The sequence below is a fragment of the Branchiostoma belcheri genome, unplaced genomic scaffold (assembly GCF_001625305.1).
Source record: "Branchiostoma belcheri isolate BF01 breed outbred unplaced genomic scaffold, Haploidv18h27 scaffold52, whole genome shotgun sequence".
NCBI lineage: Eukaryota > Metazoa > Chordata > Leptocardii > Amphioxiformes > Branchiostomatidae > Branchiostoma > Branchiostoma belcheri.
This window is the reverse complement of record NW_017804154.1, coordinates 1167715-1174766: the sequence shown is the minus strand read 5'-3', so window position 1 is coordinate 1174766 and position 7052 is coordinate 1167715. Positions and strand designations below refer to the sequence as shown.

The window sequence follows — 7052 nt, the reverse complement described above, 5'->3', positions numbered from 1 at the left end:
ACAGAGCAGACAACAAGTTAACAGACAAACAGTTGTAGTACCTGGGGGTTGAATGTCTGAATGGTGCACAGGCAGAAATGCGTGAAAAGGAAAAGAACCCACAGTTAGTGATACTAATGAACATCTATCAATGCAAACACTGCAAAGGAAACACACTCTTAACAGGAAATAGGCAACTTAGAGTGAAAAATGCACTGGTACGTACCAACAAACCCCAGGTAGAAGCGAACATGCAACGTTACACAACAAAGCTTCACTCACCTTTTTCTTCCACATAGAATGTGACAGGGTTGGACCAGGAGCCATTTCCCGCAAAGGATGTGGCCTGGACCCTGACGGTGTAGTTTCCAGCTTCGAGTTTGCTTATGGTGTATCCTTGTTGGTCATTCAACTTGTGGTACTCCACACATAACTGTACTGGTTGCTCCTGTGAATTGACAATCCATCATCGAAAATCATCTCACATCAAATGACATTTCAATCCAATTTCACCCCCAAACAATCACAAACTTTTGGTTACCCAAGTCCAATCAGAGTCAGGAAAACGTTTTACTTCTACACAAAGGATATATGAGAAAAGAGACCAGAACACACAGTAAAGGCCAGCTCCCAAAAGGCTCACTACATCTACAGTATATCTCAAGCTATGACAATCTCCATACATGTTACAATATATTACAATGATAATCAGAAATGAATAACAATTTTCAAAGGTTTGGGCACTTACATAGTTGCCGTCAGCTCCAAGCTTGGCATACTCGATGTTGTAGAGGACCACCATACTGTTGGGGGAGACTGGCTCTTGCCAATGCAACTTTGCCTGAAAACAGCACACAAAACAAGGAATCAACAAAAGAGATGTGCATGTATAACGATGAAGTAAAAGTAGGATGCGTAAAGTGCAGTTGACAAAGCATCCACCGCTCCTCACGTAATACAAGCGCTCCTCTAGCGAGTCTTTCACAAACAGCACAATGGCTTTTTTTGGCAACTGTTCAAAAGTCTTGAACTTATTAGCAGCACCTTTTAAATTCTTCCAACAAAAGTACAGACAACCTCCTGCTATTTTCCACATCCAAGAAGTCCAGACCTTTTAACTCTCCAGACCTTTTAACTCTCATCAGTGCCTTTTCATTTTTCAGCACTTCAGATGGCATTAAACGCTGGCACCTTCTACGTGTTCCCCTGTCTGTTAGGTCTCTACAAACAGCAACTTTATAAGCTTCAAGTTGCCTCTGCTAAGGGGATGTTTCAATAAATCAGTAACAACTTTGGCAAGTTGTTTTTTCCAATGCTGTCCATTCACTGCTCTGAAAGGCAGCCTAGATTGATAGAGATGAATGCAGTAAGGCCAATGACTATGTGATGTACAAAAAATATACTAAGTGAGACCCTTGACCTCATTAACCTTTCCTCACTCCAAACTACACACAACAAAGGTGGAATGGTGGAAAATCAACCTGTATTTCGCACATCTAAGAATTGCATTAAAAATCCAAACAGTGGTAAGAGACTGTTCACATTCACATTCTAAACATGTTGGAATGTTGTTCAGAGATGGCTGCAGTCAGCTTACCTGGTTGTCCTTTGTCTCCCAAACTTCAATGTCGCCTGGAATATTGTCTGCAGAACCTGAATGATAGAACAGGAAATGCTTCAATCTACCAGATATCAAATGATAGTTACTTCAAGTCTTAACTTCAGCAAGCTGTTGCACATTTCTAATATTTGCTTAGAAATCCATGTAAAAAAAATTATCAAGAGCATAAATCAAAACGTACTGTCAGCCTGCGTTCTGGCTAGTTCCACAGCAGAGCCGCTACAGCCCACAGCCTCATCCGCGTTGCAGGCGATCACCTCAATGATGTACTCCGAGAAATGCCGCAACCCGTTCAAAACCACCATGTTCTCATTCCACACCATGGTTTCCATTTGAGGGTTGGGATTGGGCATTGGTGTGGGTGGTACGGTCCTGTTGGTGGTTGGTAAGGTTGTGTTCATGGTTTGGTTGCTGTAGAACGGGCTGGCTGTTACACGGCGAAGCAGCTCACGGCGGCGACGACCAGCTCTGGTCTCATTTTCCCTGTGAATGCAATGAAAAAAAGCTTTTCAACATGTGGGCCTGTCTTCATACTTCGAAACAATTTTCATAAAACACTCAAGGCTGCCATGTTTATCACAGAAGCTGAAAAGGGAAGTCCAATTTTCTATCTCCATTACTGTGAAGTTGATTAAAAGCACTCCTATTTACCGTTTGTGGTACACGTTGTTGTGCAGGAAGTTTTCAAACTCCTGCTGGAAGGCTGCCTCCCCTTCCTCGATGCGAATCTCATCTTCACTTTTGGGACACTCGCAGCAGGTCCCATCCCCTGTAGTACTGTTGTTGGCCTCTTCTTCCTTGTTGACAATGTCCTCCAACCCCTGGGTCGGTCTGTGGGGCTTCAAGCCTGAAGGCACAAATAAAAGCATGCATTAAACCCTTGGCAATACATGTGTACGACAACTGTAATTTTCTTCTTGACTCCCCTTTCAAACTTGAATACAAGGATGCATCTGATACAGTGATTATGACGCCATTTCAATTTGGTCAAAATATAAAAAATACACTTCAAAACTTTCGTTAAAAACTGCATATACTGGTAAAGGAGTTGCTATGGTAACTGACCTCCCTGACAGTAGTCCCTGCTCTCCATTGAAGACACGTCTTCCTGCTGCCGCTTGTACTTGACGATGTAATGCGTGACGTTACCGTTGGGTCTGTTGGGAGGTTTCCAGGTGATGATCAGGATGTTGGAGGAGTTAGAATACACAACAACGTCCAGCGGATGGGTCGGTTCTGAAAGAAGTCAGTAATAAATTAGGCGTTGTCACCTAGCCCAGGACAAAGAAATGTTTACTTTTGTGATAGCTGGCTTAAAACATGAAAGTGATAAGTAAAAGTTGTTTGCTTACTGTCAGCGTTGGTGCGAGCGTACACAATATCGCTCTTGGCTCCGGAACCTTCTCGTGCACCAGCTTTGGTGTAAGTCTTCACAAGAATAGCATACTGTGTCCAGGGCTTGAGCCCAGTGATGATATGTGCTGTCTGATCACGATTGACGTCAAAATCTCTCCATCTGTAGAGGAAAAAGACATTAGCATCTTCCATTGTGCTTTAACATGAAAACCAGCAAATTGTGCAACGTGTCAACAGGAAGCTGAAGTTCACACTTCAAAAATAACTTGTACTCACTCTGTGTTGCCACAGGCATCTTGTCCTTCATACTCGTCTTCTATACCCTGCTCAGACCTGAAAATGGAAAGAAAAAATAAAGCGACTTAAATTTCTGCGACGGAACATGGAGCAAATAGTGCAACCAACAAGGTCAGTGAGCACATAAATGTATTTCTCTGGAAAAGCACCATGTATGGACACAAAAAGAGGTGAATGAAGGCCTTACGTCTCTCTGTAAGACACCGTGTAGCTGAGTAAATCTCTGGGATCGGGTGGGACGAATTGTTCCCATCTCACGATGATCCAGTCCTTTCCGCTGCTCATATCACTGATGACAAGTTTGTGGAATGAGCCTGAAAAATTTGATTCAATAAGACATTAGAATCATTAGAAACACTAGAATTCCGAGACCTCATACCTCCATGAAATATGATCTTGATATGTAAATGTAAATTTCTTCTTTAATTGTTCAAATGACCTCTGCATTAACATGATATATGCATCGTGATGTATGTTAACTTTTGATTAACTTACAGATGTCCCAAGTATGACATTCTCATCATTCACCATTACGAAATCATAGAATTTTCACATTAATTATGCAAATTAGGTCATCATTTGCATAATTAGTATCTGTTGAAGTTCCGCCTGCCATAGGTTACATAGTATAATGTAAAACACTGTAATTGTAGAATTTCCTCATTAATTATGCAAATAAAGTCCTCATTTGCATAATTTACATTTAATCATGTACATCTCTCTCTCAGCTACCTACACACCAAAAATAATGAAAATATGTTGTTCCTGTCTGGACTTATTGGCTTTTAAACATTTCGCCAGAAAGTGCCCTGCAGTTCCAGAACAAGCCGCTAGGGGGCCCAAACTCATATGACTTCTTTCCAAGCACGAGAGCTACCTTCCATCAAAATTTCATGACCCTAGCATGTCCAGATCGCGAGATAATGTAAAACACTGTAATTATAGAATTTCCTAATTAATTATGCAAATAAAGTCCTCATTTGCATAATTTGCATTTAATTATGTACATCTCTCTCTCAGCTACCTACACACCAAAAATAATGAAAATATGTTGTTCCTGTCTGGACTTATTGGCTTCTAAACATTTCGCCAGAAAGTGCCCTGCAGTTCCAGAACAAGCCGCTAGGGGGCCCAAACTCATGCGACTTCTTCCCAAGCACAAGAGCTACCTATCATCCAAATTTCATGACCCTAGCATGTCCAGATCGCGAGATATCAAAACCGGAAGTTGCGCTGCAGTACCAAGGGAAGCCACTAGGGGGACCAAAATCTCATCATTTCCAGTTTTCGTCACACCCTACCAACACACCAAGTATGAAACCAATCCATCCAGGCGTTCTTGAGTTATCTTGTTGACCAACAGACAGACGGAAGGACGGAAGGACGGACGGACGGACGGACAGATAAACGCAACTGAAAATATAACCTCCATGACACATTTCATGGAGGTAATAACAGTTGTTATCACTGCCAGCAATTGATTCATGCATGCCACTCATAACTGCTATAACGATCCTGAAGTAAAATGCTTGGTTATAGGTTACCATGACTTTGCCTCACCATCAATAATCACAGACACCTGCTATAGGTGTTTGATACTCACATTGTGCCTGGTCCCCGTTGGTTAGAGTGGAGACGTCAACATCAGATGGCTGTCCGGTAAGTCCTACTTTGTCCCACATGGTGTGGATGACCTGCTGGCACAGTTTGGGGTTGAAGTGGAAGAACAGCCTCCCAACATCGATGGTCATGTTCATCCGATCCCAGTTGAATAACTTCTCCAGGTTCCGGTTGTCCAACACATAGAAAGCGTAACTGTAGAGGACAAGGAAAAATAACACACAGAAAAATCAGAGATGCGCAGTCAGACATTTCATAGCAATTTAGGTAGGGTTGCTTCATTGAAACATTGCAGGAAGCAGTCAGGATAGCTTTTTATCTTCAAGTTTAACTCTCATTTTGAACTAAATGCCACAATCTTTACACATTCCTTTTGAAAAGAAAGTTATAACTGCTTCTAAGTTTTCATGGGGTTTGAAGTTCACGGTCAGTTGAAACTATTCTGTAGTATAATAGAAATACATTTTCATGGAGTCATGATTTCGCATTAAGAGCACACCACAAAATAAAATCATTGTGGAAGAAAAAACATTTAAGGTAGTTTATGACTTCTGATGTCTTCTGACATGAGATATAGACTTTAACGGATTTGGCCCTCGTTCAAAGGGACTTCGTGAATCATAAACAGCACATCTGCATCTGACAAGCCTCTCAGTAGGTGTCTGAAACTTTGCACTTCACAGTTAATGTCACCACTTCCAGACGGAACCACCCTGTGATGTTTTTATATCTTGCAGGTCACCTATGCTTCAGTAGACTCGCGTATCATAAATACATTTGTCTTACTTTCTTTACATGAATGCATCAGTCTACATTTTATAGCCTGTCCAATAAGGCAACAGTTTAATAGTGGATATCTGAACATCAATTTTCAGCTCTGGTAAAAGAATTGGTCTTAGCTTACCCATTCTCGTCCTGTCCCCTGATCCTCTTCAGACTGCGTAGGAAGTCCAGCGTTACCAGAGCGTACGAGCGCACGATGGCAACATACTGTCCAACCTCCTCAATCAGGCCCAGGTTGTCCTGTAGCTCAGTGATGATGTTGTCTACAGAAACATTTCAGAAAATCACAGTATCATCAGATTACTGCACTAGAATTTTCGCTGACTTGACTTACAGTTACACCTAACCTTTAACCTTTAGCACACAGAAGTACCAATTCTCCATTGGATGCAGGGCTAGGCAGCAGGGTAATGATTAATCTCTGATACACTGAATAAGGGATATACATGTATGCATGCAAATTCACCAAGATTCAGGCAAAATACCAAATCCGAGTGAATGATGGAGTGAAGGAGTGAAAACTGTGAGCGTCATTAGTTGTCCCTTTGACTCATCACTCCTCAGTTAGGAATTCAACTTCTGTTGTATTTGTCTTGTCTCTTGTTATTCATCTTGTATCTTATCTATCACTTTATTTATGCTGCATTTTAGAAATTGGAATGGAGTAGATACACCATTTTGAAGAGAGGAGTCTTGCTTCTGCTCACAACAGAACAGCAGCTGGAAAGCTGTTCTTGTTTATTTGTTTGGGATCTTGCAGACACTGGCAGCAGTATGTCCTTGAAGATCCAGCTACAAGGTCAAAGGGAAACAGAGGACTCCCAGAAAATTCCCAACAATAACAAGCTCTACATTCCTAGCCAAGGTCATTCCAAGCCTTCAGGCGAAAATCTGTACCAAATTTAACCTCTTTTCCTTGGGAAAGACTTCTTGGAATTCTGGCTTAAGGGATGCTATACACAGGATTCTTAATGCTGGGGCAATTGGAAAAGTATTTTATAAGGGACAAAAAGTGGTCACATTGGTGGTCCTTATGCAGTTGCACTGGTACAGGTTTGACTGAATATGTGAACTACCCGGTACCTTAAATAGCAACGAAACATGACAAAAAGCGACTATCACTCACATGTCTCTTGACTAATCTCATGTTCTATACGGGAAAATAGTTAACCTCTTTGGAGTTACAGGTCTCCTTTGTACTTCATGCAGGTGATATAAATCTTCAAAAATTACAGTTTCAAAGTCAAAGCTATTTCCTCTGTTCTCCTGTTCACTCGACCTGTCTAATACTAGTTTCTGGAAGGCTGTTTGGAGAAGGTGTGGACACTTGGTCGTCCTTGTGTGTAGAACACTTATACCCTGCTTGGTTTACGTCCTTGACTTGGGCAAGGCCAGT

General features: G+C 41.6%; 1 pseudogene; it reads right to left on the bottom strand.

Annotated features, from left to right (window-relative positions):
• LOC109480721 overlaps window positions 1–7052 on the bottom strand; it is a 44673-nt pseudogene that overhangs the window by 2578 nt on the left and 35043 nt on the right.